Here is a 9,225-nt window from a genome sequence, read left to right as displayed (position 1 = left end):
GTTCTTTACAATCCAAAACTAGGGGAAGAACTGTTTTTGTACTTGGCAGTATCAGAACACGTAGTCAGTGCACTACTAATCCGAGAAGAAAAAGGGGAGCAAAAGGTTGTTTACTATGTAAGCAAAACCTTGGCCAGCGCAGAAACAAGGTATCTACCACTAGAGAAATTAATGCTAGCCTTAGTAACGGCTTCAAAGAAGTTGAACCATTACTTTCAGGCGCACAAAATTGTGGTCCTAACAGAGCATCTACTGAAGTCCTTGTTGCAACAAGGAGACTTAACAGCAAGGATAGCAAGATGGGCAGTAGCCCTGGGTCAGTATGACTTGGAGTTCAGGCCGAGAACAGCAATTAAAGGCCAAGTTTTGGCCGACTTCGTGGCAGAATTCACGCCCGAAACCATCGAACATCGGGCTCCGTTGAGCCAGGATGAGCATTGTCCCAGCAAGCAAGGAGAATCCCAGCCAAAAGCAAAAGAGCAAAGGAAGGAAAAACTAAGACCCTGCAGCATCTACATCGGCGACTCATTCAGACTGTTTGTCGATGGAAGTTCGAACCGACAAGGAGCGGGGGCAGGAGTACTGCTGATATCTCCAGATGGAGAAATTATAGAACAGTCCATCCGTTTAGGGTTCAAGGCCTCAAATAACGAAGCGGAATACGAAGCATTAATTGCAGGGCTAAAACTGGCAGCAGCAGCAGAAGCAGATGAGGTAATTGTTTTTTGTGATTCACAACTTATTGTTAACCAGTCAACAGGAGAATTTGTAGCTAGAGACGAAAGGATGTCGGCATACGCAAAAGAGGTCATCAGATTGGTAGCCCTATTTCAGAACTGCTGACTACTCGAAGTTAGCCGAGGTGACAATGCCCACGCCGACGCGTTGGCTAACCTGGCAAGTTCAATGCAGACTGGAAAAACAAGAACAATTATGATCGACTATATGTCGGGCTCGAGCATAGAACCAGAGAGCACAGAGCAGGAAGCAATGTGTGTGAACATGGGGCCAAGCTGGATGGATGCAATTGTTGCATTCCTGAAATAAAAAAAGCTGCCGGAAGATCGTAAGGAGGCACACAAAATCAGATTGAAATCGGCAAAATTCAGTCTGACAGAAGATAGACACCTCTACAGAAGGTCCTTTACTGGACCCCTTTTAAGGTGCGTACACCCTTTGCAGGTTGAAGATTTCCTATATGAAATTCATGAAGGAACTTGTGAAAGCCATGCTGGGGGCAGATCTTTAGCCCACAAGGCCATTACCCAGGGGTATTGGTGGCCCTACATGCAAAAGGATACTGAAGCCTACGTGAAGAAGTGTGAACAATGCCAAAGGTTTGCACCTTTGATACATCAGCCATCAGCTGACCTGAACTCAGTATCCAGCCCTTAGCCGTTTGCCCAATGGGGTATGGATCTTGTTGGGCAACTTCCCCAGGCAACTGGGCAGAGAAAATACTTGCTGGTAGCAACAGATTACTTTACGAAGTGGATAGAGGCAGAACCTCTTGCCAAAATCCGAGATGTGGACGTCAAGAACTTTATATGGAGAAACATCATCACTAGATTTGGGATTTCAAGAGCAATAGTTGCCGACAACGGAACACAGTTTGACAGCAAACTCATCAAGAACTTCTGTGCGAAATTCAAGATCAAGAATTACTTTTCAACACCAAGTTTTCACCAAAGCAATGGGCAAGCAGAAGCATCCAACAAAGTAATTTTGGATGGAATAAAGAAGAGGCTGCAGGCAGCAAAAGGAAAGTGGGTAGACGAGTTACCCAACGTACTTTGGGCATATCGGACTACGAGAAGATCAACAGGGGAATCCCCCTTTGCCGTGGCTTATGGCACAGAAGCAGTCATCCCATTAGAGATCGGCATCCCAGGGATCAGAACCCAGGGAGTAGAAAATGGCACCAATGACATATTCTTAGCCCGAGATCTGGATCTTTTAGAAGAACGAAGAGAGAAAGTTGCAATTCAGCTCGCAGTATACCAGCAACAGCTTGCTAGAGCTTACAACAAGAAGGTCAATCTAAGAGATTTTCAAGTCGAGGACCTAGTCCTGAGAAAAGTCGTCGGCAACAAGAAAGATCCCAGAGAAGGCAAGCTTGGCCCAAACTGGGAAGGACCCTACAGAATTACTTCGGTATTAGGCAATGGAGCTTATCGGCTTGAAGATAACGAGGGCAAAGCACTGCCAAGACCTTGGAACACTTGTAATTTAAAATTCTTCTATCATTAGATGTGCAGTATTTTTGGTCGATATCATCAATAAAATCTTTTCCCTTTTCTTTAAAACACATATGATTCATAAAGTTACATATTGGTGTTTTTGGAGACATGAACAATAAAAACCCAAGTAGAACTCAGGTTCACATTGGGGGCAGAGAGAAAATAGAGACACTTAATTCATTTGTTGAAATTTGTAGCAATTTACAAGTTGGAGTTAAGCTGATTCCTTATCTTCACTTGTTGAAATTTGTAGCAATTTACAAGTCGAAGTTAAGCTGAGATTATTCCTTAATTCACTTGTTGAAATTTGTAGCAATTTACAAGTTGGAGTTAAGCTGATTCCTTATCTTCACTTGTTGAAATTTGTAGCAATTTACAAGTCGAAGTTAAGCCGAGATTATTCCTTAATTCACTTGTTGAAATTTGTAGCAATTTACAAGTTGGAGTTAAGCTGATTCCTTATCTTCACTTGTTGAAATTTGTAGCAATTTACAAGTTGAAGTTAAGCTGAGATTATTCCTTATTTTCACTTGTTGAAATTTGTAGCAATTTACAAGTTGAAGTTAAGCTGAGATGGTTCCTTATCTTCACTTGTTAAAATTTGCAGCAATTTACAAGTTGAAGTTAAGCCGAGATTACTGTTTCTCTTCACTTGTTGAAATTTGTAGCAATTTACAAGTCGAAGTAAAGCCGAGGTCATAGTTTGCACACTTATAGCAATCTACAGGTTGGCCCAACCAAAGAAGATGCTTAACACTTGTTGAAATTTGTAGCAATTTATAAGATAATGTTAAGCCGACATGTGATCATCTTTTGGAATTTGCAGCAATTTGCAGGTTGAAGTAAAAGCTAAGTATATTGATTAAACACTTGTTGAAATTTGTAGCAATTTACAAGTAGATCATTGCTTAAACACTTGTTATAACTTGAGAAAAGTTTGCAGTATATGATAACACTTGTAGAAATTGGTAGCAATTTACAAGTAGGTTAGACTAAGATCACTGTCTAAACACTTGATTGAAACATTGAGAAACGTTCGCAAAGTTGACATTGAATAGTATATGTCTTACACTTGTTGAAATTTATGAAAAGTTTGCAGGTCAGTATCTTGCCGAAGTAAAGCTTGTAGTTATTATACCCGAGACATGTAACCCCGAGAAGATTGCACAAAGGTGGCAAAATATGAAAGGCATACAAAATATTCTAAGTATAGAACCATGCAGAAGCAAATCAAGAAAAATTAAAAGATTAAAGCATCCATAGAAAAACAGTTGCAGTTGTGTACAAAAGAAGGCACTACGGCCTACCAGAAGTAAATTGTTTCGAGATAACAAAGAAAGGCACATCGACCATGAAAGGAAGATTACATTGTCCAGAAAACAAAACAAAGTACAAGGGTGCAAAAGAAAAGACATAAAATTAAGACTTTTCAGCATCAGCAACTAGCTGGATCTGAACCTCAGAAGTCTCCTGAAGAGATACCTTGGCTTCCTTATCTGCAGCAATCTCGGCGTCAATCTCGACAAGGGTTTCATCAACGCTCTTGCCAATTTGAGGAATATCGGATGAACCCTGCTCCGGGGTAGCCTCCTTGATAACTTCATCACAATCATTATCTTGAGTCAGGTCCAGGACCTGCTTATTCAGAGAATGAGACTTACCCCCAACAGCCTCCTTGGATTTTCTTATTAAACCCCCCTCCTCACCCTCTTCCACATCTTCAGACTCAGATTCGGATTCTTCTTCAAAATGACTTGGAAGAGGAGGGGGAGGGAATGGCAGAGGGATATCATCAGCCTTGCATAATGGCGAGTCACCTGGGATGTTGAGCTTTTTGGCAAGGGCCATCCAACCAAGGGAGAAGCCCCTATTGCATGCCTGCCTAACTTGCAGTTTGTACTCCTCAGTGACGTCGGCCATTCCTTGAGCGTAAGCCTTCTCGTCAGCCTCCTTAATCTCAGCATCTTTGGTAACTAAGGCCTCCTGAAGCTCTTTTTCGGCTTGGGCCTTTTTTACCTCGGCCTCTCTCTTCTCGGCCTCAGCAACCTTCTTAATGGCCTCGACAGATTCGGCTTTTTCCTCGGCTAGACTTTGGGCTTTGATGGCAGCCTCAGCTTAGTCCTCCAGTTTTTTTATCTTTGATTCGAGAGTTTTGTTCTCCTTTTTCAGGGCAGAAACCTCCCTCTTCATGTCGGCCAATCTTTGCCGATTTTCAAAAGCTTGCATGGATAGAGAGTGGGCATGTTGGATGGCCTGAAAGAACACAAGGCACAAATTGTTACAAAATTTTACAAAGTAAGAGAGAAAACAAATTTCAGCAATAAGACACTTACTTGGACAGAGCGTTGCAGTATAAAGGCGTAGTTCTCATACTCACTCATCTTGGCATTCCGCTCAAGATCGCCTGGGAGGAGTAGAGCAGTACTGAATGCCACGCCGACGTTTATATCATCGGCGCTGTCGCTGGCAAGGACAGGCTTATCCTCTAGAGTGATTTCAGGTGTCCAGGGGACTTTTGGTATTCTGGAACCCGAGGTTGTCGCAGACGATGACCTCGGCTTCTTTGATTGGGTGGACTCCGATGGCTGGGCCTCGGCAGACCTTTTTGCAGAAGCAGAAGCAGTTTTTTTACTCTCAGCCAATTTTGAGATGGGCAGAGCATCCTCAGCCTCAACCTTAGTAGCTTTGGCCTTGGGCTGGGCCTTTTTGATTCTTTTTGGCTTTGGTGGGGGCATGGATTGAGTCAGAACAGCATCAACATCGGCAGGTAGGTCGGCTAAGAAATCTACAGTAACAGGCTTCGGGCGACCCATCTCAGCAGTTTTGACAAGTTGTCGCTGACGTTTTCTTTCTGGAATTGGGATTAAGTATGGGGCTGAAGTTGATGGTTAATCGGCTGGATCAGAGGTTGACCCTTGGTCAGCCCGAGATGTTGATGCGATTTGTAGAGTGGTAGCAGAGGGAGGAGATAAGCTCTTCTTCTTTCTTTTCGGGACGTCGGGCAGTGTAGACTTCTACGTCGGAATAAAATTCAGTACCAGTGGAGCCTTGCGCTTTTGGATTGGCAAATCTAGGAGCCTCTTTAAGTCTTTGCTGGGAACGTAGGACTGGCGAAAATCCTTTGGTGGCTTGCGAACATCTACAAGAAGAACAAAACATTAGAAACAGACAAAGTTTGAAGACTTGAAAAAGAAACAACTAAGTAATCGACACTTGGCTCTTACCCTTGCCCTCTTTAACTGTTCGAAGAAGAGGGTATAGATAGACATCCTCATTTGGGGCAAACTCTCAATTTCCAGAGGCAATGAAATAGTCATCTCCAGCCCCCTTGTTGGAGTCTGGGAGGTCGGCTACAATTTTGAATTCGGTGGACCTCGGCTTGAGGTAATAGACGAAACCTTTTTCTTTTAAGTTCAGGGCGCACATGGTATAGCAATATTGGATATTGGCAAGGGTGATCCTAACGTTCTCCTGCCTAGCTACGACTATGATACCATTAATCACTCGATAGGAGTTGATGGTAAGTTGCATGGGGTTCAATTTATAGTAGTGAAGAATTTCGCGAAAAAGGGGATTAAGTGGAAGCCGAAGTCCACATTTAGTAAAGGCTACAATGGGAAAGGGCATCGTATTGTCTGTAGGCATGATGGAATCATCATCCCCAGCTAGCCTAAGGTGAACATCGGCAGGAATAGAGAACTCTTGCCTAAAGTACTCAAGTTTGGTCGGGGTGTTTACCCTGTGCCTCCACATACCCATAACGTCGGCCTAAAGACAAAGGGCTTGGTTTCAGAAAGAAGATGCTTTTAAGGGGTTATCGGAACCTCGGCGAAACCCTAGGTATATGCTGGTAAGGATTGTTTCAGTTTTTTCCTAAGAATTGATAGGTTCTATAGACAAATCCCAAACCTAAATCTATGAAGGCAAAGATTGAAAGTAAAAATTGAAGGTAGAGATCTGGCAAAGACACAAAAAACAGAAAACAAAGGCGAAATTTCAGAAACAAGAATAGGGATGGGCTATCAAGAACATGAAGAATACGAGAAATAAAGGACCAAGATCAGCGGCAAAAATACAGTGAAGTGGTGCAACGGTGCGTGTGTTCAAGGTATAGGCAAGGGCCAAATCAAAGAGTAAACACATTAAGATGGATGATTCACAAAATAGATATTTGAGCAAGGCAGTAATAACAGGAGATTCCAGAAATGGTCAAGAATTGAAATCAAAAGGAACAGTTGCTTACCAGAAAAAATGAAGTCGATGTGAGGACAACCGAAATCAGTCGGTAGTTACAGATGTGGCAGAACGACGAAAGTTCTACCAGGAAGACAAACACAGAGCTTGGAAGCTTCAGCAATGGCGGATTCGAAAGAACGAGTTTAGAGAAAGAAACAGCAAATGCAATAGTGAAAAAATGAAAGAAGAAGGAAGAGTTTTTGTTAAAAATCAAAAACGGCGACAAAAGATAATCAATGCGCCTGGAGCAGTGCATACGTCAGGCGGCGTACACAGGAAAAACGTGGTTTATAGGCGCGTTACAAACACGGACCAATAAGGTAAAGACGCGTAAGAGAAACGGTTAAGAAGTGATGCATGACAGCTCATGCGCGTGGGAAAGTTCAATGGAATTCTTGTTCTCCGAAGAGAACATGTCGGCTTGAAATAAATGATCTCGGCTGAAGAATGCATAGAAAGAGATATCGATATAGGTTCCATCACTTCAGAATGCCGAGGTAATAGAACCTAAGGGGCAGTTGTGGGGATATATTTTCTGAGTACCAACACGTGGCATGGTGACGCCGACATGTCAGCCGAGGTGCCACGTGTCGTGGTAGTTATGCCGAGGTTATCTTTGGCGAGGCCGAGGTGATCTCCGAAGATATCGAAATCTGAGATAAGCGGATAAGGAACAAGAGTCCTGGAGTAAAGAGAAGACTTAGCCAAGATAAGGATAAAACTGTTAGGGAGTTTATCTTTATCTCTTGAAGAGTCCAAAATCAGTATTGAATTGGAGTCCATAGAAGTCAGGCCTCTAGTGGGACTTGGATTAAGGACACTATAAAAGAGAGGCACCCCCGTGAGTCAAAGGTACGCAGTTTTATGCTTAAGCTTGTGAGTTTAGCACTTGATTATCTTTGAGAGATATACTGACTTGACCGTCGGAGTGCCCCCGGGTGGAAGAGCCACCGCCGGAGCCTTTTTTTTTCTGTTACAGGTTTGCTAAAGTCATCTATTCTGTCGGTGCTCTCTAGCTGATTACTAGGCGGGCAGTGTGGTCAGATTTTCACCCACACAAGTGCCCAGATGTAAAAATCTTGTGTATTTTGTTGTATGTTGTTGCCTCCTCCAAAGCTAAAGACAAATGTAAATTAAACCAACCTTTCTTATGAGATCATTACATCTTATGTGAATAGTTATTGCTCAACATGGAATTTCGCCATCTTAGTAACCGTAATAGTTATGGCCGCCTTTCACCGGGACTTTGGAGGGTTTTGTAAAATATTGTTTTTAATTTTTAAATTGACTTGCTATTAAAAATTTCGTAAGTCGATTTTAAAAAATTTACCTTCAGCTTGACCCTTTCAACACATTTTGAAAGGAAAATTCTAGCTTTTCATTAGTTTCTACTCATCGCGTACAATAAAAGAAATTATTCTAAGTGTCAATCAAATATTAGAAAATAAAATTCAAAAAAATATAAAATATTTTACATCAAAATATAGAAGAAAATAAAGAAGTGTTAGGGACAATGACATAGATAGTGAGGTATTGAAAAGTTGTCTTTCGTGGGCTGTTAAATTGTCCAACAAGTGAAATCATCCATATTGTTTCATTCACCTGGTCTTATCTTACCAAAACAGCCGAATCTAATAAACAATTTCTATGGTGGGCTTGGATGTCCTAAAATATGGTTGACGAGAAATTATTCTACTGGTGACCCATTAGAAAATAAAAAAATAATAATATATAAATAAATTTTAATTAAAAATTTTCATTCAAAATAATATGAGATAATGACATTTTCAAAATTATAAACTCAAGTAATGATTTTTTATCATCCATATTGACCGGTAAGATAGAAAGATCGATTTCAAATCGTTCTTTTAGTATTGTCACATTGTCAGAATTTAAATTTAAAATTATTTTTTTTTAATAATGAAAAAAACTAAATTTGTATTAGATTTAAATTATGACGACATGACTATACTAAAAGTATATGATAGAGAGTTGGAATATAAAATTTAATTGCATAGAATTAAATCATAAAATATAATTAAATTTATTATGTAAATTAATTTTGTGCAAACAAACGTAACTGCATAGAATGGGGATAGAAAATTCCAAGTCAGGTAGAACATAAGCATCTTGACTAGAATCTTTCTACATGAGACTTTCTTCTACTTTCTCCCTCTGTTCTTATATGAACCTCGAAGTTGAATTCCCGCAAAATAATTAAAAATAAAAAATAAAAAATTAGGAGCTTTCTATTTGGACACTATAAAATATTTAATTCATATTTTTTTTTCTGATATTAATTATTGAAAAAAAAATCATAATTTAAATACCAACTATTGAACAAAAACTCAATTTTATAATTGATAGTTGAACAATTAATTATCATTCATTCCAAAGGATAAATTGGTGTAAACTGAGAAAAAAAGTAATGTGCAAATTGAAACTCTGAAAAAAAAAAAATGAGAATCAAACACATCTCTCAAAGTGACTCGTCAAAGTTACAAAAATGTCATTAAAATATTATTTTGGTGGAGGTGAATTTTCTGTACAAAAGTTTTATTAGTAAATTATTTCCTAATTAAAAAATAATGACTTTGTTGTGTTTTCATTTTTTTCTATAAAAAAAAAATACCATTTGAAAATTTGTTTATGAAAACTTTTTTAAGGAAATTTTTATACAAAAAAAAAAAAACCACCTTTGTTTTAATTAAAACAAAAATTTTAAAAAAAAATGAAACAATTTTTTAAT

Source organism: Camellia sinensis, chromosome 6 (assembly GCF_055761805.1).
Source record: "Camellia sinensis isolate YWXY chromosome 6, ASM5576180v1, whole genome shotgun sequence".
In the NCBI taxonomy this organism is placed as follows: Eukaryota; Viridiplantae; Streptophyta; class Magnoliopsida; order Ericales; family Theaceae; genus Camellia; species Camellia sinensis.
Note: the sequence above shows the minus strand (reverse complement) of the source record.